Source organism: Narcine bancroftii, chromosome 3, assembly GCF_036971445.1.
Source record: "Narcine bancroftii isolate sNarBan1 chromosome 3, sNarBan1.hap1, whole genome shotgun sequence".
NCBI lineage: Eukaryota > Metazoa > Chordata > Chondrichthyes > Torpediniformes > Narcinidae > Narcine > Narcine bancroftii.
In genome coordinates this window covers 181,384,938-181,408,682 of record NC_091471.1, presented here as the reverse complement: position 1 = coordinate 181,408,682, position 23,745 = coordinate 181,384,938, and the positions used below count along the sequence as shown (strand labels likewise).

Genomic DNA, 23,745 nt, shown 5'->3' with positions numbered 1-23,745 from the left:
ACGAGACTGGATTTGGTTTTATTTCTCTTTTTAAGTTTTGTTTCTGTATCCAACCGGCTCCACACAGCAGTTAACCTTACCACTTTTGGTTTAACTGGCATAGAACACGCAGGGAAATTGCACACTTTTGAAAAGTGGATTAGTAATTTATACATGTAATTAAGGCCAGTGCATCAGATTTCAACAGACAATTGCTTTTAATAGCAATGGGCTCAGCTATCTCAGGTCTTGTGAAGGAAAAAAATAAATGTGGCTAGAAAAGGCAGCGAACTGCATTTCCAATAGCTGAGTCATAAAGTCATGCAGTACTTTAACAGGCCCTTCAGCTCTGTGTGTGTGTGCCAACCATCAAACCCCATCTTTACTAATTCCATTTATCAGTATTTGGCCTGAGTTTGTCTGATTCTAGTGCTTGTTTCAGACATTCTTTAATGTTGTGAGTGTACCTGCTGGTGGCAGCACTTGGTGGTTAAAATTATCCCCCTTTAAACCTCTCATCATTTACCCTCTTCTGGGGGTGGAGGGGGGGGGAATATTTCATATGATCTATTTCATCTCTGCCAATTGGTTTTGTATATATTAGGCCCCTTCTCCCTCGTCCTCCTCTATTCCTCGAATCCTGCGCTGTCTGTAAGGAGTTTGTCTGTTCTCCCTGTGTTTGTATGGGCTTTCCCCAGGGGCTCTGGTTTCCTCACACCATTCAAAACGTACCGGGGTTGTAGGTCAATTGGGTGTAAATTTGTTTGAATGGACTCGTAGGCCAAAATGACCTGTTACCACGCTGTATGTCTAAACTTAAAATTTAAACTAAAAAATTCCGAAAACTATAAACCCAACCTTTTCAGTCTCTCATAACTCCATCCCAAGCAACAACCCAGTGAATCTCTTCTTCACCTTTCCAGTGTAAATGTAATCATGTCCTTCTTATTGTGTGGAATACTGCATAGAGTACTACACCTATGACCTAACCAATATTTTATAAAGTTGTATCAGAACCTGCCAGACTTTACTGTCAATATGCACGATGTTATTGTGTTCTGAGTTTGTGAAGAAGGACAGGCAGGGGACAAAACATAAAAGTCGGCAATTAGAAGGTTTGAAATGTGTCTATTTCAATGCTAAAAGTATTAGGAATAAAGGGGATGAACAGTGCATAGATCAATACGTGGAACTACGATCTTGTGGCCATTACAGAAACTTGGCTGGAAGATGGGCAGGATTAGCTGATCCAGGTTCTGGGGTTGAGGTGTTTTAAAAGGAATGGGATGGGAGGGGTATAGCTTTACTGACCAGGGATAGTATCACAGCTATAGAAAGGGAGGACGCTCCTAAATGAGTATCTGCTGAGACAGTGTGGGTGGAAGTTAGAAATAGGAAGGGATCAATTACTTTACTAGGAGTAGTCTATAGGTCCCCAAATAGCCTTGGGACACCAAGGAGTAGATAAATAGGCAGATTTTGAACTGGTACATGAAATACAGGGTTGTTGCAATGGAAGACTTCAACTTCCCTAATATTGATTGGCATTTCCTGATTGCATGAAGGATATTGTGATGCACTGTTGTGACAGTAAGCAGACACAAGATTAAAAAACTGAACAACAGGCTTTATTCAGCTTAAAGTTTCTGCTGTAACTAGCTGTGCTCTGCTCCTGAGTGACTGACCTCGAGAGGGGCCGGATGTGGCTTATATCCCGGGTGGATGATTGGTAGCCAGCCGGGTGTGGTTTCATCCATTCATGTTGACTGATTGACAGCCACCCAGGTGTTGTCTGTCCTCCAGTGATCTTCCTGCAGGCACAGTGGTCACCTCTGCAGTAGGCTAGTGGTGTATCACCACAGATAGATCGGCCTGAATTTGTCAGGTGTGTTCAAGAAGGATTCACAGTATGTGGACCAGCCGATGAGAGAAGAGGTCATACTGGATCTAATTCTGGGTAATGAACCTGGTCAGATGGTGGACCTCGGTGGGTGAGCATTTTGATGAGAGTGACCACAACTCCCTAAAAGCTAACAAAATGGGAAAGTGTTTAATTAGGAAATGACTAATTACAATTGTATACGGCATGAACTAGTGAGAGAAAAGGGAAACAGATGTTCAAAAGTGAAAGTACAGACTAATGTGGAGGTAGTTTAGGGACCAATTGTGCTGCATTCAAGATAGGTTTGTCCGAATGAGACAGAACCATGGTTGACAAAACAGGTGAGTCAGCTGGTTAAGAGGAAGAAGGAAGCATACATTAGATATGTGAAGCAGGAAACAGGAAGGTCTCATAAGAAGCATTTATTAGCCAGGAAGGAGCTTAAGAAAGGATTTAGGAAAATGTGAAGAGCGCATGAGAAGGCCTTGGAATGTTAGATTAAGGAGAATCCCAAGACATTCTATGCGTATATGAAGGACAGGATGACGAGAATAAAGGCGGGGCTGCTAAAGGATAAAGGAGGAAACGTGTGGCTGGAGATGGAGGAGGTTGGGAAGGTCCTAAATGAATATTTTTCTTCAGTATTCACAAGAGAAAAGAACCTTGATCAGGGTGAGACAGTGTGGGTGGAATAGAACAGCTTGTGTGCTGGACAGTGTTGAGATTAAGAAAAAGGAAGTGTTGGATATTCTTAAAAACATCAAGATTGATAAGACTCTGGGACCAGATGTGATATATACCATTTTTCCGTTGGAAGTGAGGAAAGAGATAGCTGGAGAAATGATCTTTGAGTCCTCTTTGGCCATAGATGAGGTGCTGGAGGATTGGAGAATGGCAAATGTGGATCCTTGTTTTAAAAAGGTATTTGGGAGAATTCTGGGAATTATAGACCAATGGCTTGCAAACTATTGGAGAGGATTCTTAAGGATAGGATCTATATGCATTTGGAGAAGTACAGTCTACTCAAGCATGACTTTGTGAAGGGAAGATCGTGCCTCACGAGTCCAATTGAGCATTTTGAGGAGGTAACAAAGGAAATTGATGAGGGGATCTATATGGATTTTAGTAAGGCATTTGACAAGGTCCCCATGAGTGACTTGTTCCATGAGACATGGAATCCATGGAATTTTGGCTGTGAGGATAAAAAAATTGACTTCCATGTAGAAAGAAAGTATTCTGCCTGGAGATCAGTGACTAGTGGAGTTCTGCAAGGATCTGTTCTGGGATTCCTGGTCTTTCTGATCTTTATAAATGACCTAGATGGAGAAGTGGAAGGATGGGTCAGTACATTTGCGGATGTTATGAAGGTTGGAGGATTTATGGATGGTACTGAAGGATGTCATAGGTTATAAGATATAGTCAGGATGCAGAGTTGGGAGGAAAAGTGGCAGATGGAGATCAATCTGGCTGATTATGCATTTTGGAAGGACAAATCAGAAGGCTGAGTACAGTTACTTAGGAGTGTGGATGAACAGAGAGGGAACTAGGGGTCCAAATCCATACATCCTTCAAGATCGCCATGCAAGTTGAGAGGATAGTTAACAAAGCTAATGGCTTTATTAATAGGGGGATTGATTTCAAGAGTCGAGAGGTCATGTTGCAATTCTACAAATCTCTGGTGAGACCACATTTAGAGTATTGTGTTCAGTTCTGGTCACCTCTTTATAGGAAGGGTGTGAAAGGTCTAGAGAGGGTGCAGAGATTTACCAGGCTGTTGCCTGGATTGAAAAATAAGTCTTATGAGGTAAAGTTAGCCGAGCTGGGACTTTTCTCTTTGGAGCATAGAAGGATGAGAGGGGATTTAATAGAGGTCTACAAGATTATGAGAGGCATATATAGAGTGGACAGCCAGCATCTGTTTCCCAGGCCGGGAATAGCAAACACAAAAAGACACGTGTTAAAAGTGAAGGGAGGGAAGTTTAGGGGAGTCATCAGAGGTGTATTTTTTACACAGTCATGTGGATGCCAGGAATGCTTTGCTAGGGATGTTGGTGGTACCTGAAACATTAGGGGCATTTAAGAGACTCTTAGACAGGTACCTGGATGGAATAAAAATAGAGGGTTACAGGGTAGGAGGGTTTAGTATTTTTTTAAGGAATATGTGGTCGGCCTAATATTGAGGACCGAAGGGCCTGTACTGTGCTGAAGTGTTCTACATTCCATAACCTGCCTAAAAATGGCAGGGTATAGAACATAGTGGCCTTCTTCATGTCCTTAGCTACCTGTGAAACCACTCCATTTATTTTGTATATTCTATCCTTATCAGTCCTCCCACAGTGCATCTCACACTTATCAGAATTACGTTCTATTTGTTTTTTGCTTAGTAGCAGTCAGGAGGGGCCAGAACCCTGACATAAACTGCTGTGTTTTTTCCTCTACTTCTGATGGGAAGAACCCACTCCCCCACCCAAGACTGTTATTCATTGCCTCCCACAGTCATAAGCAAACCCACCCAACTTTCAAGTAAGATGTCATCCCTGTACACATTCTCTAGCCTTAATAACTCTGTGTCTCCTCCTATTTTTCAACACTTTGTTGTCTAAGCTATGTTATGTGGGACTAGATGTTAATATCCCTTATCGGACTCCTGAGACTGGCTGCCAAGACTCTGCGGAGAAGCCAATTAAGTGGTGGCATCTTCTGGGGTTATGAAGTGGGTGCCCTCCTTCCTCAGTGTTTCGCTGATAGACCCACGACACTTCCAGAGGGGTTCAGCAGTGAATCCTTGAGTCCCGGGCTCACCCCCTAGATGCCATTCAGCCACTCGGGGGCCCAGATAGAATCCTTTCTCCTCAACTAGAGCCACTGACTTCCCTCTTCAGCAGTTCTGGATAGATCTTTAACTGCTTGTCGCTGTATCTTTCCTCACACTCCCAACTCCCTGAGTAGCCTTGATGTCGATGTGGCTACCAATCCTACGTTGCTGAACATCAGCTGCAATCTCAGCGTACCTTGGTTTCTTGTGCTCATAAGCCTCCTCCACTGCATTCCCCCCCCCCCCCCCCCCCCAGGGCACTGTAAACTCGATGATGTAAACCAAATACAATGAAGCCAACAACTGCACAAGGTCTGGTCTGAGGTTGGTTTCTGCGATTTTATTTGGGAAGCAAAGCCACCATCTTCCAATCACATGCCCTGCCTAACCGCCCAGAGTCTGATCTTGATGTGGTGATTCCAGCTTGATCCTCACCTTCCCAGACAAATGCTGTTAACGGCCAGTGGGATGAAGGGGGAGGTAGAACATTGACACTTGTCTGCTGATTTTCCAGCACTGCTGCAAGACACTGTAGCACCTGGCTGTGACGCCAGGTGTGTTGGCCTTTAATGAGGCTGGTCTTGCAGCCCATCAAAATATGTTTTAGAATTACTGAAGTTGGGCAGAGGGAGAATGTAGGGTCCTTTTCATACCACTGGCTGAGATTCATGGCAGATGGCAAGACATCATATGATGGTGAAACTCTCTCTGAAATCTCCCACAGCTCTTTCCAGGAGATCTTCCCTTTCTCCATTCCATCACATCTCATCCATTGCCCTTGCCTTGCCTTTTGCATACCTAGCCATCTCCTCCTGCCAACATATTTCCTGTGTCATAAGCCTGAGTCCCTGAGACGGAGCAGTCTTGTTCCAGGCTGGTTTACTGGCTCCGAGACCAAGACCATTCCTCCCTTACTGCACTCAGCCCATGATATCTCTATGCCTGAATTCTGCCTTTGCTTGCTTAGTTGCTTCTGATGGAATCCATTTCCTCCCAGTATCCAGGATGATGGCATCTTGACCTACAAGTGGATCACTCGCCTCTGTTAACCTCATCTCCAGTCTTACTTTGGTGCATTTATACTCCCCTGAAAGACTGGAAATGGGTAGCTCTAGGACACCTTTGCCGTTAAACCCTATGCTGCTGAGGCACCTGGGAAGACCAAGCCACTTGCGTACGTATGAGTTGATCAGTGCATTGTTATAGTGCATTGCATCTACTTGTAATTTGCATTCCAGATTGATAAATGAAGGGGTAAAGAGTTTTTTTGAAAAATGTTTATCCTCTGAAAAGTATTGTTTCAAACTGAAGCATTTACTTTTGATTGTCTTAAAATTAAGCTTATTTAATTGAGGCAAAAGACACACTGTCTCTTTCTCAACAATACATTGAGATACATCCAGAGATGCCCAAGAGAAACAGTAAGTGGGAAGAAAAGGTATTCACCAGGCTTGTGTGAAATCTAAGCATTGCAGGTGTGGTCAGTCCTTTGGACTGTTCTCAGAGATAATGAAACCTCCCAGGGGAACATTAAATGAAGCATTCATGATCAAAGAGCTTGGTATTGTTTAGACCTACATTTATCTCAAGGTATGTGTACAGCTGAAACAGTGAAGTCTATCATTATAGGTACTCTTAAAATTATTATTTGATTAGGTAATTTGATTCTCATTCTTGTTGCGGGGTATTCATCGAGGAAGAATAAAAAATAGACAATTACAGGATTTTGTATTGCTAACTGGAAAACTATCTAATTGTCATTCAATGATAGAATGTTAATAAACAATTCTAATTCTAAAAGTTTTCTGTAAGATGTCTAAAATATTTTATGACTAATTTGAAATCTTAATGATTTCCAATGCATTTACAACTATTTCCATGAGCTAAGAATTCCATTCTGATGATCTATTTCAACATTCAATATTTCTAATGCATAAAAATAATTGACACTTTCACAGAAAAGGCAAACATTTCAATATTTCAAAGGGATGTTTGATGTATTACAAAACTTTCTGCTATAATTTTACAAAGCATTTGTATATGAAAAGAATTTCTGTTGTTAATGCTAACTTTATTTATGCTATTTAATTGTTCAATATATCTAAAATTAGACATTTTTCATGAGCTGTATAAAGCAAAATATTTAAAAACATAATATCCTCTGAAAAAAAGATACCCTGTCTGCTGTAGTCCATGTGAATAATTCAGTGAAGTCCTGCCCTCTACTAAAGTCTCTTTATTCTCTGTGTATTCTTTTGGCACTAGGTCATCAGACTGCAGATCTGCAAGTGTGTTGTGAGAGAGTGCTGACTCTGTCAACAGACTAGAGGTAATGGGGTTACATAAACTGCATGTCTCTCTGACTAGTCATAAGAACGCAGTAAACTGATCAGTTAGTCCAAGGAATTAAGAAACTGCCCTCACTACATGGGTTTCATTGAATGCTTGGGACTCAATCCTAGCACAACAGAGTTGCTCAAACTGAAGGGTTATTATATTACACTTCCTTATCCAAGTAAATGGCTAATTTTCAGTCTATTTTGCACAGTATGCATACAATTGTCAGCATTTTGTTACTGTTAATATGAAGAATGTTCTCATCCAAAATGCAGCTTGGAAAAATATACTCTTATACTGTGTTTGTAATACATACAGCAGAATTAAAACTCTGGGGTGAACAAAAGTTCATCTGAATTAGCAGTTGAGATTGTTCTGACCTCGAGAAAACCCTCAGCATGCTGCTGACAATACATCCTGAAAGTTTGGTCTTTCCTACTATGTAACTCATACAGAAGAGCAAGTTTTTCAGCAGGTAAACATGGCTGCACACTGTGTGTGAACTAATAATGTGCAAATATTGTACATGCTAATTGTGAGGTGGAAAACATTTATGTTTTTTACACAGCCATTTCATTCCAGTACATTTTCTCCTTTGTTCCGGAACTAGTGTGTGAGCACTGACGCAAAGTCCACAGATTGTACAGCAGGTTTTAATTAGCTTAAACTTTGTACACCAGTCATCATGTCTTTGCTGGCTCCGTGTGTCTGACTGTCTCCCAAAGGGGCCAGCCCAAGTCTTTATACAGGCCAGTAATTTAAAGTCGGTCGGTGGGGCCAGCTTCCCAGGTTGACCCCCTGCAGTAGGCCAGTAGGAGTGCGGCCAGGTTAGTGATTGCATCACCACAGTGTGCTGTGTAAAAAGCATAGAAATGGAATAGGGGTGTTATTCCAGTCCCATCTTCTTACCGCAAAGGTACATTGTAAAATTCACAGAAGTATGCAGTTTAAAATGCACTTCTGGCATTCTGGGACCAATTTGGGTTATAATGTTTATTGTGTACCGTAATTTTCTTAGTATATCATACATTGTAACTTTTTCAGTGCTGCCTGCTCTGCTGTCCCACACTGTCCTGGCAGTCCACTGCCTGCTCTCTGCTGTGGCCCGCTGTCCTACTCTGTCTTGGCAGTCAACTGCCTGCTCTCTCCCTGTGGCTCGCTGTCCCACTTTGTCCTGGAGGTCCACTACCTGCTCTCTATTGCTGTGGGCCGCTAAGCCTAACCCTAACCCTTAAGACCACCATCAGCGATTTCTTTTGGAGTTGAGAGGATATTTAACTCATAGATTCGACTGTAATTCTCAGTGTCCTACAATTAATTGTGTATTCCCTTGTATGAAAGCAGAAAACGAAGGGCACTCTTTCTTAAAAACAAAAAATGCTGGAAATATTCAGCAGGTCCAGCTGCATTCATGGGAAGAAAAATAGAGTTCGCATTTCAGGTTGAAGAAGATATACTGATGGGCAGTTCCAGATTTTTCCATTTTTACTTTCAATCTCCAGCACCTGTAGTTTTTTTTCTGATTTTCACAATGCCAGACCCTCAGCCCATCTGGCAGCATCTGTGGATTTGGGTCCCTTTGGGGATCAAGTCCTGCTCATTTAGTAGATCTGGAGCACTCTCAAGGGACAGAATTAGTATCTATCCCTGGTAAAAAGAATCATAGGAGCATATATAACGTACAAATGGTTTGTTTTTAAATTGCCAGTAATCCTAAACTACCTGAGATTGGGAAGAGGGAAATATGAAAAATTTGTGTCACCTTACAAGGGCACAACTTTGGATGCTAGCTAGATGATTTGGCTATGCTTATTAGTACCTACATTATAGTTGAGTTGAGGTGTATCAAGATACTCTTCAGAAATGTTATCCTAGATCCCATATCAAGGATGATTCTGAAATTATTTCAGTAACTCTCCCCATGCTGCTTTTGTAAGGACACCTGGAGTCCTCTCAGCCAAAAGATTCAGTCACTTGCTTCACATTCTGCCAAATGGATGGGACTTTTAATTTTTTGCAATTTTAATGTGGAGATAAATCATGGTAATAAGCCCTTCAGGTCCTTGCCGCCCAAGCACACTCATGTGACCAATTAATCTTCTAACACCAAATGTCTTTGGAGTGTGAGAGGAAAACAAAGCAACCGGAGGAAACCCATGCAAATAGAGGGAGAACATACAAAATCTTTACAGATGACAGACTCGAATCCAGATCACTGGTGCTGTAATAGATTTGAACTACCTACTTCACTAACTGTATCACCCCTGGAATCGAGAGAGACCCAACTGTTGATATTATCAGAGGAGCAACATAAAGCCATCTTTTGGCAAAATAAACAGTTCATTGGTGTTTCTCTCTCAACCATTGGATCAAAATGTTGGAGTGGTTGGGGGGGGGAGGGGAGGGAAGGGGGTGTGGAGGACTAGAATGCTCATTTCACTTCCTGTCTGACTTATCTACTTATTTTGAATTCTTTTGTCTCTCTTTGTTGCTTTTCTTTTTTGTCATGAAGGAAAGAGTGATGTATATGCAACACCTCTCACATGTCAGAGCATCCTGAATTGTATACAGTTGATTAAATCCTGCTGAACTGTAGTCATGATTATAATGTAGCAAATTAGAATAGATATTGTGATAGATTATATCATATTTTTATATTGTATATAGATATGTTTTTGAAGGAGATAGATTGTGGGCAGTGTAGGTCACAAATAAACGCAAACACTACACAAAAAAAATTAATATGCCAGAGTTTTGCTCAAGCAGGACAGTCCAGGCTCTTGAGTGCCTTTGCAAAGTCAATAAAACAAGGAGACTGCTTTGCTAAAGAATTTCAAAGGCAGGTGTAAATGGATTATTGTTTATAAACAACAGATGAATGGACTCAGAAGTTTGAGTCTGGTGCTACAATCTGTCTGGTTGCAGCTTGCTGTTCTAAGAAGGTCATGTGGTTTTGCAAGCAGAGCGAGAGAGGAGACCAAACAGACTTTCTCTAAGAGAGAGAGAGAGTGAGAGAGAGAGAGAGAGAACTGGTTTCTGCAGTTGTGGCAAGCTCGAAGCTTGTTGAAACCCCATTTTGAAGGTGGGTTGTGAGTTCTGAGTTCAGCCTGTTCAAAACCCTTGTAGTCTATACAAGAGGAAATGGCTGGCTAGAGTGTTTCACTGAAATAAGAGGAACAAAAGGAACTCTGTGGTGACCTCCAGAAGAAGAGGTTATCATTTGGAAAACCCTGATGGGGCAAGTTTCTACGGCAAGACACTTAAGTGGTTGATCGGAGAGTATCAGTTTGTGTGTGTCCAACGAGCAAGAGAACTCTCTCTGAAACCATCAAGAACCTTTCTGAGTAGTAATCATTTAACTTTAAGCACCAGAGTCTGGTGAAAATTCATAAACGTTAATTTCTGGGCACAGTATAAGAATTGACTGATACCAGTGAACGGAGGAGTGAGAAGTGAGATTGGACTGTGAATCAAAGAACTTTTCTGAACTTATACACATTACTTACACTTGCACTTAGAATTAGAAGGGGGTTAAGTTAGGTTACATTAATATTAATAAGTTAAAGTTTTCTCCTGTTTTTATGTTTAAAGAAAATTAAAAATAACTTTTATTTAAGTAACTATTTGTCTTGGAGAATTTCTATGGCTGCTGGGTCCTCTGTGCCTGTAGCAATATTTTTTCCTCAGTGTTGTAGCTATGTTACGCTACCAACTAAGTTTATTAAAATGAAATTGATTTCTTTTCTAAAAAATATTGATTGATATCTGGTTGGGTGAGGAATGATAGCATGTTGCAATGCGGATTTTTTTATTGTTATGGTCTCAGTGGATTTTTGTCACAGCATGCATGTGTATATTAAAAGCCTCATGTACAAATCAGTGCCTACGAATATTCTGTGGGAATGAAGATCCAAAGAGCTCTGCAAGATTAGAAAACAGGTGCATTCTAGTTTTGACTGATGGGGCTGTTTCTGCCTGCACTGCAGGGCTGAATAAGAATTTTCATTCAAAAGAGCTTTAGCTCAAGAAGGAATTGAAATAAATCATATCGACCATGTGTGATAGTACAGAATCTATCACCAATGTGTATATGTACAGATGGTAGTGTAGGATGACTGTGATTGGCTGAGAGTGTAGCCACACCTACTGGCAGGTCTTAAAGGATTGCTCCTAGCCAGACCAGGTCATTCTGGACTGGTCAACCTACTTGTGATATGCTCCATTCTTTTAGTTAATAAAAGCCTTGGTTTGGATCAACAAGTCTTTGGTTCTTTCGACGCGCACAACACCATGGTTATCAGCTGCCTTTGAAGTGGCCAATAAAAATTAAACGCCCAGAAAATATTTATTATTTATTTGTCATGGAATAATATGAAAAGTATTAATAAATATTTGTTTGTTTATAGTGGAGTCAAAAATATTCAAGTAACTGATGTTCTGGATTTCTGTCTGAAAATTCATCAACTCATTGAAACTGCCTTTTCTACAAATATAAAACCGACATCTAACTGGTAGAATTGTAGCATTTTGGAACTTTGTTTTCACTTTGATGAACAGGTAAAATACTGTATATCTGAAGGAATTGTGATGAATTTTGTGCCACCATTATTAATAGCTGTGCTTTACCGCTGCCAGTAACTAAATATTATGCATTCGTTAAACTTTGTGTAAGTGATTGCCTAACTAATTAAAATTCCAGGACTAAATTCTTAAGCTAACTTCATTCAGGCACTTCTATAGCTCAGTCTGAATTAACAATTGAAATAGAACAAGAAAATTCAGCTGTTAGGCAGCAACTTTGAAGGATAAAACAGAGTTAATTTTTCAGCTTTATGACGTTTCATGAGAATATTGACTCTATTTCCCTCTTGAATTAAATATTTATCCAACTAATCTCTGATGAAGTTAAGAACATTAAATTATACATTGGTACATGCAGCCTCACAGATGAAAAAATGCAGCAAGAAAGAAATCCAACTGATTTAACTCTAAATATATGATCAGAGAACTAACAAATTACTGGTTGCTAAAAATATATTTATTCAACATACCTGTAGGCCAATAAGATTGTACTCTTTCATTTCTCAGGTTTGGCCATATGTCTGTACAAAATGTTAAAACAAAAAAGTTTGTATGGGCAAAAATCAAGGAATAATTTGATGTCAAATTTTACTCAGAGAGCTTTATGAGACTGTATTTTTTAATAATTCATCATTGTTTGAACAAGTAAAAAATGGCTTATGTGATAACATTTAGCTGTCATTTCCTTTTGCCTTTTTCCCCTTTTTTATTGGAAAAGACCAGATGTGCAGGTAACTAAAGTGCTGCCAGAAATCTTGTCAGAAACATGTCATGTGCCACAGGAAGGTACCCTGAAGGTGAAATCCCAGCCTGGAGTGCTAGAATGTTCAAGGGAGGAAAAAGGATGCTGAACCATTGCAAACATTGACTGTTGTTACTAACCTTGCACTTCAGAGATATAAAAAAAGTTAAGAACAAAGTTAAAAAATAAAAAATAAATGTGTTATGGTGCCAGGGCATTCACAAATTTAGAGACATCCTAGCATCAGTAAACAGGAGAAACACCGTGTAATATGTCTTTGAGCATTACACAAGTTGACTGTTAAACTATACAATAGGTGCAAAGGGGAGAGGAAGGAGAAAGGAGGTAAACAATTGAGCCAAAGAAGAATGGACCTATCATGAAATGAGAAGAAGCACGACCTGTTTTGAAGAAATAGCCTTCCTCGGTTTTGATTATATTCTCAAACACGTGGCGAATGGCAGTGGAGGGTGATCAGATAAGGACACAATGACTCTAACATGAAAAGCAATGCTTAATTTTTTTGTGAAAATAATGCTGAGAATCCTACAGTTGGCCTCTCAGAAACAAAACCAAGTGCTCTTCATCAAGTACACTGGATATCTGGCCCTTGCAAAGGAAAACAGAATCAACATTGCAAAGGTAAAGAACAAAATAACTATTCAAAGCTCACAATTTGCTTTAGATTCATTTTACTTACTGTCTTTGCAAAAAAATTAATCTTCCTTTCCCCAGTCTCCCTTCCCTACACTGTATACTGAGGGACAATCATCTGCCATATGGTTCAAGAATGGCATTGAGTTCCTCAGTTTGTGAAGGGCCATGGTTCCAGCTGAGAATGCCTTTGCATTGCATGGTTCCAGGTGACAATGCACTAATGAAGCTCTGTGGTAATAGTTTTCTCGGCTCCTGCAGCTACCTACTTTGGTTGATGGACCAAAAATGCACTTGTCTAGAAAATTAACCAAGGACTGGGAAACTCAATTTGCTGAGAACACACACATTTGCAAAATAATCATGGCTAAACACAACACTAAGCTGAATTTCAGGATGTCTCCTCCAGTTTTGATATCCTTTGCAGCATTCCTGTGCCATTAATTTTTAATTCTTTTCCCACAGAAACAACAAATCTGGTCTTTACTGTAATTGTAAAAACCATGAAATCAATGTTCAAAGACAAGAAATGGCTCTTTATGTATTTCCTTACCTAGGGTTCAACAAAGTGCACTTGTCAGAGGAGTTCTTCATAATTCCCTTGTGATATCTGAATTATTTTTTGTCTTGTCCATCACACTTGAAAGTAAATGACAGAAGAGTGATGAGGTAGGAATTAAGATTCCATGGTGTAACTGAGAACTGTCCATTTTCCTTATGCTATTTCGATGCCACATATACTAAGCTGACAGGCTGACAAAAGTGATTGTCTCAATGTGCTTTGTGCCATTACTTCAGAAAGAGCTGAGGTGATCTCAGTTTAACAGCTGAACACTCCTAGCAATAACTCCCATCTTTTTCTATTGTACTATTGTAATTTGTTTGGTATTGTGTGTGTGTGTGTGTGTGTGTGTGTGTGTGTGTGTGTGTGTGTGTGTGTGTGTGTGTGTGTGTGTGTGTGTGTGTGCACGCGCATGTTTGCAGGGTGAATCTAACTACAGACAGAACAGGACCATATGTAATTTGAATATCTGTCCACTTGAACAGCAAATGCTAAACACAACCCATTGATTCCCATACAGCAAGGTGACCTCTGTAACAGCTAAGGTTAGCTATAACTTTGACATCCTTACTGATATAAAATGAAATCCTTTCACCCTCTGGAGGCTTTAGTGGCTATTGACAGCACAGCCAGTTGCAGATTATTTTAGACAAAGGAAGCTGTATCATTTTCCTTGAGCTAGAGGGAAAATCCAACATTGTTTGTAACTGAGATGGAGTTCTTGTTTGAAACTCAGTTTAACAACTAAATATTCAATCAGTAATTTAGATTTATATACCCTTCATTAAGTATAGGTATTGTTTAAAGAAGCTTGCTGAAATTCTAACTTCACCTGACAAACTAATGCAAGTTGCAATTACATTAATCTTTAATTTCTGGTCTTCCACCTGAATTGTCAATTAGACAGGTTCATGTTGACAGTAGAGATCATAGGGTGTATTTTCAGCAAGGATCAAGGCAAATCTTCCCTCACCCACTGAGTGAATCCTAGCACTATTCCCGTCTCAGTCCTGATGAGACAATTGCTGTGGGAGGGTGAGTAACATTATAGGCCAAGATGAAAATGGAGGGGCTTTATAATTGAGAACCTCAAATGAAGTTATGGTTTCACCTGCAGTCGACAAATGTGCTGGAGAAACTGAGCAGGTCATTCAGCATTCACGAAAAGCAAAAGGCAGTTGACGTTTAGGGCCTAAGCCCTCTTTCAGATGTTGCTCGATTTAAGAAGGACCTATGCAGAGCATTGACTGAGAACCAGGAGAACACAAATCAGTCCTCATCGAGGGTTCAGCATGAAGAGGGGAAAGAAATTTAAATTCCTGGGTGTCACCATCTCTGAAGATCAAACCTGGGGCCTTCATGTCAATGCAATCATGAAGAAGGCTCACTAGTGGCTATATTTTGTGAGGAGTTTGAGGAGATTTGGTATTTCACCAAAGACTTGAAAATTTCTATAGGTGTACCATGGAGAGCATTCTGACTGGTTGCATCACTGCCTGGTATGGAGACTGACAGGAAAAGATTACAGAGATTTGCAGACTCGGCCAGGGCCATCATGGATGTTAGTCTTTACTCCATTAAGGACATGTACAAGAGGGGGTGTCGCAAGAAAGCAACCTCTATCAAAGGCCCTCACCACCCTCTTCTCTCTACTACCATCAGGAAGGAGGGAAAGGAGCCTGAAGAGAAACACCCAATGGTTAAAATAGCATTATTCCCCTCTGCCAACGGATTTCTGAACAGACAATGAACCACAGACTCTCCCTCATTTTTTTCCTCTTTTGCAATAATTTTTAAAAATAGTGTATTTATGGAAATGTAATTTATAGCAATTTTTGCACCTATAATGTGCAACACCGCTGCAGCAAAACAACAAATTTTGTGACACATATTCATGGCAATAAACATGATTCTGATGGGTCAGATGCTAACTGAAGAACTTGGAAAATGGATGGTTTCGTCGATGATTATCGTTGTCGTAGGTCACAAGTGGGGATACTTGCTGAAATTACACAATAGTTAGGCCATTTGCATGAAAATGAAGCAGTGCTTGCTTGCATGCATCAGGACAACACTAAATATGGATTGATGAATAGCAAGCAATATTCATGCCACTTAAGTACCAGGTAACAATTGGAAAGAGTCTAACCACCTCCCCTTAACCTTCATAGAGTCATAAAGTTCTCCAGCATAGAAACAGGCCCTTTGGCCAACTTTTCCATGCTAACCAAGCTGTTAATTTTGTCTGTGTTTGGACCATATCACTTAAAATCTTTACTATCTAGTCTAAATATGTTTTGAATGTTACAATTGTCCCTACTTCTACCACTTCCTATGGCAGCTTGTTCCATTTACCTATTACCCTCTGTGTGAAAAATGGGCCCCTCATTTCCCTTTAAATTCTTACCCTCTCACCTTAAATCGATGTCCTACAGTTTTAAGATTTATGATTCAAGGTCTACTTATTGTCATATAATACTACGGAGCATGTAATATTGTCTCAAAATTGGATTCTGCCTGCTGTAAAGCAGACAAGGTGTCACCATTTGTGTTGCCTGGCACCCCCTTACAGAAAGAGAGGAAGAGAAGCAAAAGAGAGTCTCTTCAAAGTTAACGTCTCACCTCTAGTACTCCTGCAATAGCAGCTGTTCAATTTATTGGCAACCCAAGCTTTAGGTCCAAATCCCTGATACGATCAGGAAACTTTCAGTGCCCGAGGCCTGTTAAGAGCCTTTCTTACCCTCTGCACACTCAAATCCCGCTTCTCATGAGCCTGTAGCCTTGAAGGTCCCCTGACTTCAAATCACCGACGGCCTAAGGGGGGGGTTTCTCAACGGCTGGGTCCCTCGCTGGGTTGCTGCTGTTGATTCTGTTCTGTAGTGTTGTCTCCCCTGCTTCTCCTTCTCAATAGGGGGAGGGGGTGTGGTTGTGTTCTCCCCATTTCTGGTCCGCTGCTCCCCGGAATCTGCAACCCCTTGTGGCCGCTGCCAAGCACAGGCGCTGCCACCTTGGGCACAGACCTCAGCGTTTACAGGATTTTACTTACAAATATTGTCAGCTCTTTTAATAGGCCATTTAAAGCCTGTACGGATCTGGATCTGTTGGCATTAGACGTGGGCGGTTGAACCCTCCAGAGCAGCACTGTTTTTCTGCTCTCTGCTCTCCCGGGTCTGCACCAAAGGCAACGCTGCCATTTCAGCTGTTCCAGCAATGCTGCCATTTTGATTCCCTTACAATGGGAAAACACTATGACTATTTAACTTATTTTTGCTCCTCAATTATTTTATAAAATTAACCTGCTTGTAACACTCATGAATTTATAAACCTTTATAATGTCTGTTCTTAGCCTCCCAAGCTCCAGAGAAAAAAATATCCCAGCCTATTCAAATTCTCCTTATAATTCAAAACTACCAGTCTGACTAATATTCTTGTGAATCTTTTCTGCACCCTTTCCAGCTTAATTATATTCTTCCTATAGCTGGGTGATTAGAACTGCGCACAATAATCCAAATGTGATCTCACCAACATCTTGTACAGTTATAACATGATGTCCCTGGTCCAAAACAATGCTACGACCAATGAAGACAACCAATCCAAATTCAATGGTGTCTTCTTTACTGAGGGCCACATCTTCAACATTCTGAATGTAAACTGGATGAGTCACGTAAATACAATGACCAAAAGAGGAGGTCAGAAGTGGAATATAATGCAGTGAGTAATTCACCTACTCACACCATAATATTTTTCCACCATCTATTCTACAGGATGCAAGTCAGGATGGGAATACTCTCCACATGCTTGGATATGAGCAACTCCAACAACTTTGGGGTGACACGGTTAGCATAGCTGTTAGCACAACATTAGTGCGGTATCCCGTGTCTGCCTGTCCCGCATCGGACTTGTCAGCCACAAACGAGCCTGCAGCTGACGTGGACATTACCCCTCCATAAATCTTCATCCGCGAAGCCAAGCCAAAGAAAAGAAGAAAAAGAAAAGTGCGGTATCAGCGACACGAGTTCAAATCCAGTCCGCAAGGAGTTTGTACTTTCCATGTCTGCCTGGGATTCCTCCAGGTGCTCCATTTTCCTCCACCCTTCAAAACGTACAGAGGTTGTGAGTTAATTGGGTATTTGGGCGGCTCGGGCTTGTAACAGTTGGCCCTGTTACCATGATATATGTCTAAACTTAAACATTTACATTTAAATTTTAAAATTTATTCTCTCATCTGGGAAAAACCAGCCACCTGCTTGGCATCTATTCGCCACCCTAAATACCCACTTCCTCCATCATTGTTGCATCCTGGCTGTACTGTGCACTATCTACAAGACACAACAGTTATTTAGCTGGGATTTCCAGTTATTCCTCCCAAGCTGCAGTTCCTATCATAAACAAGGGAAGCAGGTATATGAGGACATTAGTTAGTTGCACGTCTCCCTCCACAACACTCACCTTCCTGATGAGTAATATATCATTATTCCTTCATTGTTGCTGCATCTAAATCCTGGAATCCAATGCCCAAAAGTGAAAGTATCTATAAATCAAAAGAAAAGAACTGCAAATTCTGGAAATTAAACAATAAAAACAGAAAATATGGGTCATGTTGCATCTGTGAGAAAAGGAATGGAGTCAACATTTCAGGTCAAAGACCATTTTGTTAGCCAATTCAAAGTAGCTTGATTTGCTGAGTGCTTTCTTAGTGGGTGGAACTTCACTGGCAGCTCAACAAGGTGGCTGGCCACCACATTTTCAAGAACAACTTGAGATGAGTAATAAATCTCTGGAATTGCTGCTTTCATTAAAATAGAGGGAGATGGGGGGCAACATTCAATCTCTTGGCCAAGGAACTTTGCATGGCCAAAGGGAAACAGAAAAAAATGGAATATGTCATGCAGCACAGAACTGGACCTTCTGCCCATCTTGTCCGTGCTCACCAAATTGGTATTCTTGGCTGGTCCAATTTGCCTATATTTGGTCCATATCCTTCTAAGCTGATCCCATCCACAAACCTTCCCAAATGTCTCTTGAATGTCTGAATTGTGCCTGCTCCTACAATTTCCTCTGGCAAGTTTTCCAAATACTGATAATCCTCTGTGTGAGAAAGATGTCCCGAGTCTCTCTTAAATCTCTTCCCTTAAACCTTTGCCTCTAACTTTGCAATCTTTGACTTTGGGGGAAAAAAATGAGCATTCACTTTATATTTACATTTCATTTTAGAATCACAGTGGTAAATATATAAATATATTTTTTGATTGTCTCAATATTTTTTCTATATTTGGTTCAAAATACCATATCCTGACAGATTAACATAATGGCTATAATGGAGAATTGTTTAGCTTAATGTAGGACCAGAAATTTTATATTTCTAGGAGGAATAATTCAGGACCAATATAAAATTAGAATAGAAAGAAATCTTAGATGGAAGAGTTAACAAATATCTATCTCACATCAACGCAACATAAAAATGTGGTTTTGACTTGACTAAGTCCATAGATATAAAGAGGGGAAATAATAGAACTCTGCATTCAGAATATGTCCACTACTGAAATTAATCTTAACTTTGTTTCTTTATGGGGTTCTTTTCTAAATTATTTTCAAAATTTGTAAGATTAACTAGTTTTTGGTTTATGAACCCAAGGATTACCTTTTTTCTATTATTAAGAGTGGATTGTTCGTGTTAGCCAGTAGCTCCCAAAGGGAGGGGTTGAATTAGAGATTTATTTTTCTTTTTATCTTTCTTTTTAATGTAACATGGGTCTCAGTACTACTTGTGTTGTTATAAGAGATATTGTATTAATTAATTTTATTGTTATGTACCTATGATACATTTATTTGATAAGCCAATAAAAATATTGAAGAAGAGTATGTCAACAAGAATGTTTATGACACTGAGCAAAGTTGCAAATTTAACAAGTCAATTTTATTGGTGATTTTTCATTACAGGAAAGAGGAGTGGCTTAATAATGTATGGGAACAAACTGGGAAACAGTTTCCAGAAGGAACCCTGGATTCTTTCCTGCTGCAAATTATTCTGAGACCCACAAAGGAGCCAATGGTTGTACAGTAGCTATTCCAAAAGAAGGACATGGTCATAGGCTACCATAAAAAAACAATAATTTCAAGACCAAATGCAAATACACTATGTGCGAGTGTGCAGTGCACTGTTAGCCAGAATCAGACACACACAAGATAAAGACTGTCCAACAGGCTTTAAGCCACAAAGACTTCCACAGAGCCAGGGTGGCGGTAGCTGCAGTAACTCTGAGTGAGCTTCGGGAGGCCGGCATTGGCTTGTATCCCGGAGGGTGATTGACACCCGACCGGGTGGGGCTTGATCTCTTCAAGCTGACTGATTGACAGCCAGCCAGGTGTTGTCCTGTCCCCTTACACTCCTGCAGGTAAAGAGGTTGCCCCCTATAGTAGGCCGGCAGTACACTCCTGCAGGTACAGTGTTTTCCCCTGCAGTAGGCCAGTGGTGTACCACCACAGAGTCTATATATGTAGTGGCTACTATGGTAGATGCTACTAAATAAAGGCAAACACACACAAAGGTAGACAACTCAAGACTGGCTTATTGCAGAAATACACAGACCTTTTATTCCCTGCTTGATAATGAGCTCATTAGTGAACAGCTGCTAGTCCACAAGACCAGGTTAAAGCTATGAGCCATTAGCACCCTGCGCTTTTTAGACAGGGGCTTCTTCTGATCCACACATTGTACTTTGGTGCCCAACACTGCTAGCCTGCGATGTGTCAGGTAAGTCTGTGAACTGATGGCGGTGCGCCCGCTACATCACCCACCCCCCAGAATTGTCACCATAACTTAAGATGCTAGATACGCTTGACTTAAGCGTATGTCCACATCGCCTGGGTTGAGGGCACTGAACTGGTGAAGTAGGGTCCGTATGGGTAGGTTTAAGTCTGTCCATGCTGAATAGTTGCGAATGCCCTCTGATGTCTAATGTATATACCACTCCATCTCTCTGAATCACATGAAATGATCCTTCATATGGTTTTAGAAACGTGCCCCTGGAACCTGTCTTGGTACGAATACAAATTCAGTGTTTAATAGTGATTGGGGCACTTGTTGCGTAGGTTTGCCATGCCAGTTGGTAGAGGATGGTTTGCTGATAGCAATATCCTTGTGGAGTTGTTACAGGATGTCCATGTCTGAATTGCTTGAGAAGTGAATATCTCCTGGAACCATAAGGGCTGTACCATACATCAATTCTGCAGACTATGCAGACAGATGATCTTTTGGAGCTGTTCGTACTCCTAGTAGAACCCAAGGTAGTTCAGCGACCCAGTTGGTGCCGGTGAATTAGGCCTTCAGTGAAGATTTAAGTTGTCGATGGAAATGTTCCACCAGACCGTTGGACTGCGAATGGTATGCAGTAGTGTGGTGCAAACGTATACCACAAAAATGAGCCAAGGAAGCCCATAACGCCAAAGTGAACTGTCGTCCACGATCCAAAGTTATATGTGTAGGCACTCCAAATCTAGCAATCCAATTTAAAATGAACGCTCTAGCACATGCCTCAGTATCACTGACTGGTAATGGAATGGCCTCTAGCCAGCGTGTGAAGTGGTCTACTACCATGAGAATATACCTCATGTCCTGTGATACTGGTAATGGTCCAACCAGATCCACGTGCACATGCTCAAATCTTCTGCGTATTGTCGGGAAAGGCTGCAGGTGTTGAATTTTCACAGATTGACAGGATATACGCTTTCATGCCCATTGCGCGACATCTTTTTTCAGCCCATGCCACATGTACTTGTTTGACATTATTTTGACTGAAGTCCTGATGGATGGGTGTGATAGATTATAAGTGTCATCAAAAAGACGCCGTCTCTAAGATAATAGGACCAATGGTCGAGGATAGCCCAATGATACATCACAAAGGAGTTCTGGACTACCTTGTTGAGGTGTCACCTGTTGAATGTCGAGTCCAGTAATAGCTGTACTGTCTGCCTGTATATCTGGATCCGCAGATTGTGCCGCAGCCAGTTCAGCAATGTTGACTCCACCTGGAATATGGCACACACTTGATCAAAAGAGCACACCTGCAACCAGATTGCCCTTTCCTGAAATATGATGCATGTCTGTAGTAAACTCCGAAATGTAGGATAAATGTCATTGTCTTGCCGACCAAGGATCTGTGACTTTGCTAAAGGCAAAAATGAATGGTTTGTGGTCTGTGAATATGGTGAAATGTCAACCTTCCAAGATATAATGTAAGTGCCTTATAGCCAGATAAAGTACTAATAGTTCTCAGTCAAAGGCGCTGTACTTCATTACCCCTCCATAAATCTTCATCCGCGAAGCCAAGCCAAAGAAGAACTTCATTTCTGCTGGTCTTAGATGATGACTAAAGAAGGCAAGGGGCTGATAATGGCTATTGACATATTGTTCCAGAAATGCACCCACCGCTGTTCCCGAGGCATCTGCGCTAAGTGCCAAAGCAGCTTCAAGATTTGGATGCGCAAGCATTGCTGCTTTGGCTAATGCCTCTTTGGCGGACATAAATGCGGCATCTGCCTCTACGGTTCAAGTAATGTTTTTGTTTGGAGCAGAGATGATGTCAAACAGGGGTTGCAGGATGTCAGCAATCCCGGGAATAAATCTGTGATAAAAATTTATCATTCCCAAAAACTTCTGTAGCCCTTTGATGGTGACAGGTCTGGAGAATGTATGGATGTCGTCTACCTTGCCTGATTACAGAGATATGCCATCTGCAGTAATTTTATGCCCTAAGAATTCTATGGTTGACTTGCTAAATTGACACTTGTCAAGGTTAATTGTCAGACCAAAGTCTTGGAGCCGTTGGAAAAGGCAGCACAAATGCAGGCGGTGATCTTGCTAATTTTGACTTTCTTCAAGGATCTCTGCCTAGAGCGTCCATAAGCCGCTGAAAAGTTTGCACTGCATTCTTTAAGCCAAATGGCATTCTGAGGAATTCAAAAAGACCAAACAGTGTAATAATTGCTGTCTTGGGAATATCATTCTCTGATGATATCCCTTAACCAAATCAATGTTTGAAAATATGCGGCAATGATGCAGATGGGTGGTGAAATCCTGTATGTGTGGAATTGGGTATCTGTCAGGTGTAGTGACATCATTAAGCCTATGATAGTCGCCACAGGATCTCCATCCGCCTGTCTTCTTGGGTACCATATGCAAAGATGAGGCCCAAGGACTGTTTGAGCGTCGGATGATACTCAATTCTTCCATTGCCTGCCGCAATTTATCAGGCACCAGACGATGAGACCTGGCATGGACCAGTGGGCCTGATGTGTCTATGTAATGAGACTATTCTTGAGGCATTGAAGTTAGGGGTGAGAATGTGGGGAAATTCGTTGAGTAGAGCAATATATGGGTCCTTGTGTAACGCATGTGCTCTGAGCTGTGAAATTCTCCCCTTGATGCACGCCAGTGGATATGTCTGAAAGGTGGTAGCGTGAACTAATTTTCTGCGTTTTACGTCTACCAATAAGTCGTGGGAATGTAAAAAATCCGCACCCAAAATAGGTTGAGTGACAGAAGCAAGGATGCAATTCCAATGGAATGTGGTTCCACCTATTCCGATTGTGACTCGTCTAGTGCCGAAACTTGGAATGGCAGTTCCATTCGCCGCTCGCAGGGTCAAGTGGCATTTTTTATGCGTCCTTTCAAAATAGTTTGGTGGAAGCAAACTAAGTTCAGCACCTGTGTCTACAAAGAATTTGCGCTTATCCGCAATTTCCTGAAGATACAATAGGCCTGTATGTACGCCAGCTGCCAAGGCCACTATTGGCAGCCGGCTCTCTCGTTTCCCGACTTCTTTTTGCAGTAGGTACATGGCTGGGTGCATTTATGGGCATTTTTTCCCCAGCACCGATTGTAAAAACACCACTCTTGATGTACATCAGCACATTCCTCTTTCTTGGATTGGACTGCAGAGACAGGAGGCTTGTAGGATGGGGGAGATGATTTCGGGCAGACTCTTGTGTAGGAGTACGATAGAGCCCGTCAGCCGCTCGAGCCATGTCATGGGGATTTTTTACATTCCCATGACTTATTGGTAGACGTAAAATGCAGAAAATTAGTTCACGCCATCACCTTTCAGACATATCCACTGGCGTGCATCAAGGGGAGAGTTTCACAGCTCAGAGTACATGCGTTACACAAGGACCCATATATTGCCCTACTCAAC

At 41.1% G+C, this 23,745-nt stretch overlaps 1 protein-coding gene and 1 long non-coding RNA gene across 9 annotated transcripts in view; one reads left to right on the top strand and one right to left on the bottom strand.

Annotated features, from left to right (window-relative positions):
• The window catches only part of rab28 (RAB28, member RAS oncogene family), a 276,189-nt gene extending 256,778 nt beyond the window's left edge, over positions 1–19,411 (top strand). For 2 of the 6 annotated variants that reach the window (XR_011353963.1, XR_011353967.1), the window contains 5 exons: positions 6,942–7,005; positions 11,420–11,570; positions 12,313–12,978; positions 13,548–13,659; positions 17,317–19,411. The gene's annotated coding sequence lies outside the window, so the exon portion shown is untranslated. Of the gene's footprint in view, positions 1–5,673; positions 5,851–6,941; positions 7,013–11,419; positions 11,571–12,312; positions 12,979–13,547; positions 13,660–17,316 lie in introns of those variants that run through there. The other 4 variants (XR_011353966.1, XR_011353964.1, XR_011353965.1 and 1 more) reach the window with 4 other exon arrangements.
• The window catches only part of LOC138757908 (uncharacterized), a 68,892-nt gene that overhangs the window by 7,675 nt on the left and 37,472 nt on the right, over positions 1–23,745 (bottom strand). For 2 of the 3 annotated variants that reach the window (XR_011353974.1, XR_011353976.1), the window contains exons 3-6: positions 18,002–18,083; positions 13,544–13,629; positions 12,065–12,115; positions 1,646–2,009 (exon numbers count right to left, since the gene is read on the bottom strand). This is a non-coding gene — a long non-coding RNA (uncharacterized lncRNA). Of the gene's footprint in view, positions 1–1,645; positions 2,010–12,064; positions 12,116–13,543; positions 13,630–18,001; positions 18,084–23,745 lie in introns of those variants that run through there. The other variant, XR_011353975.1, reaches the window with a different exon arrangement.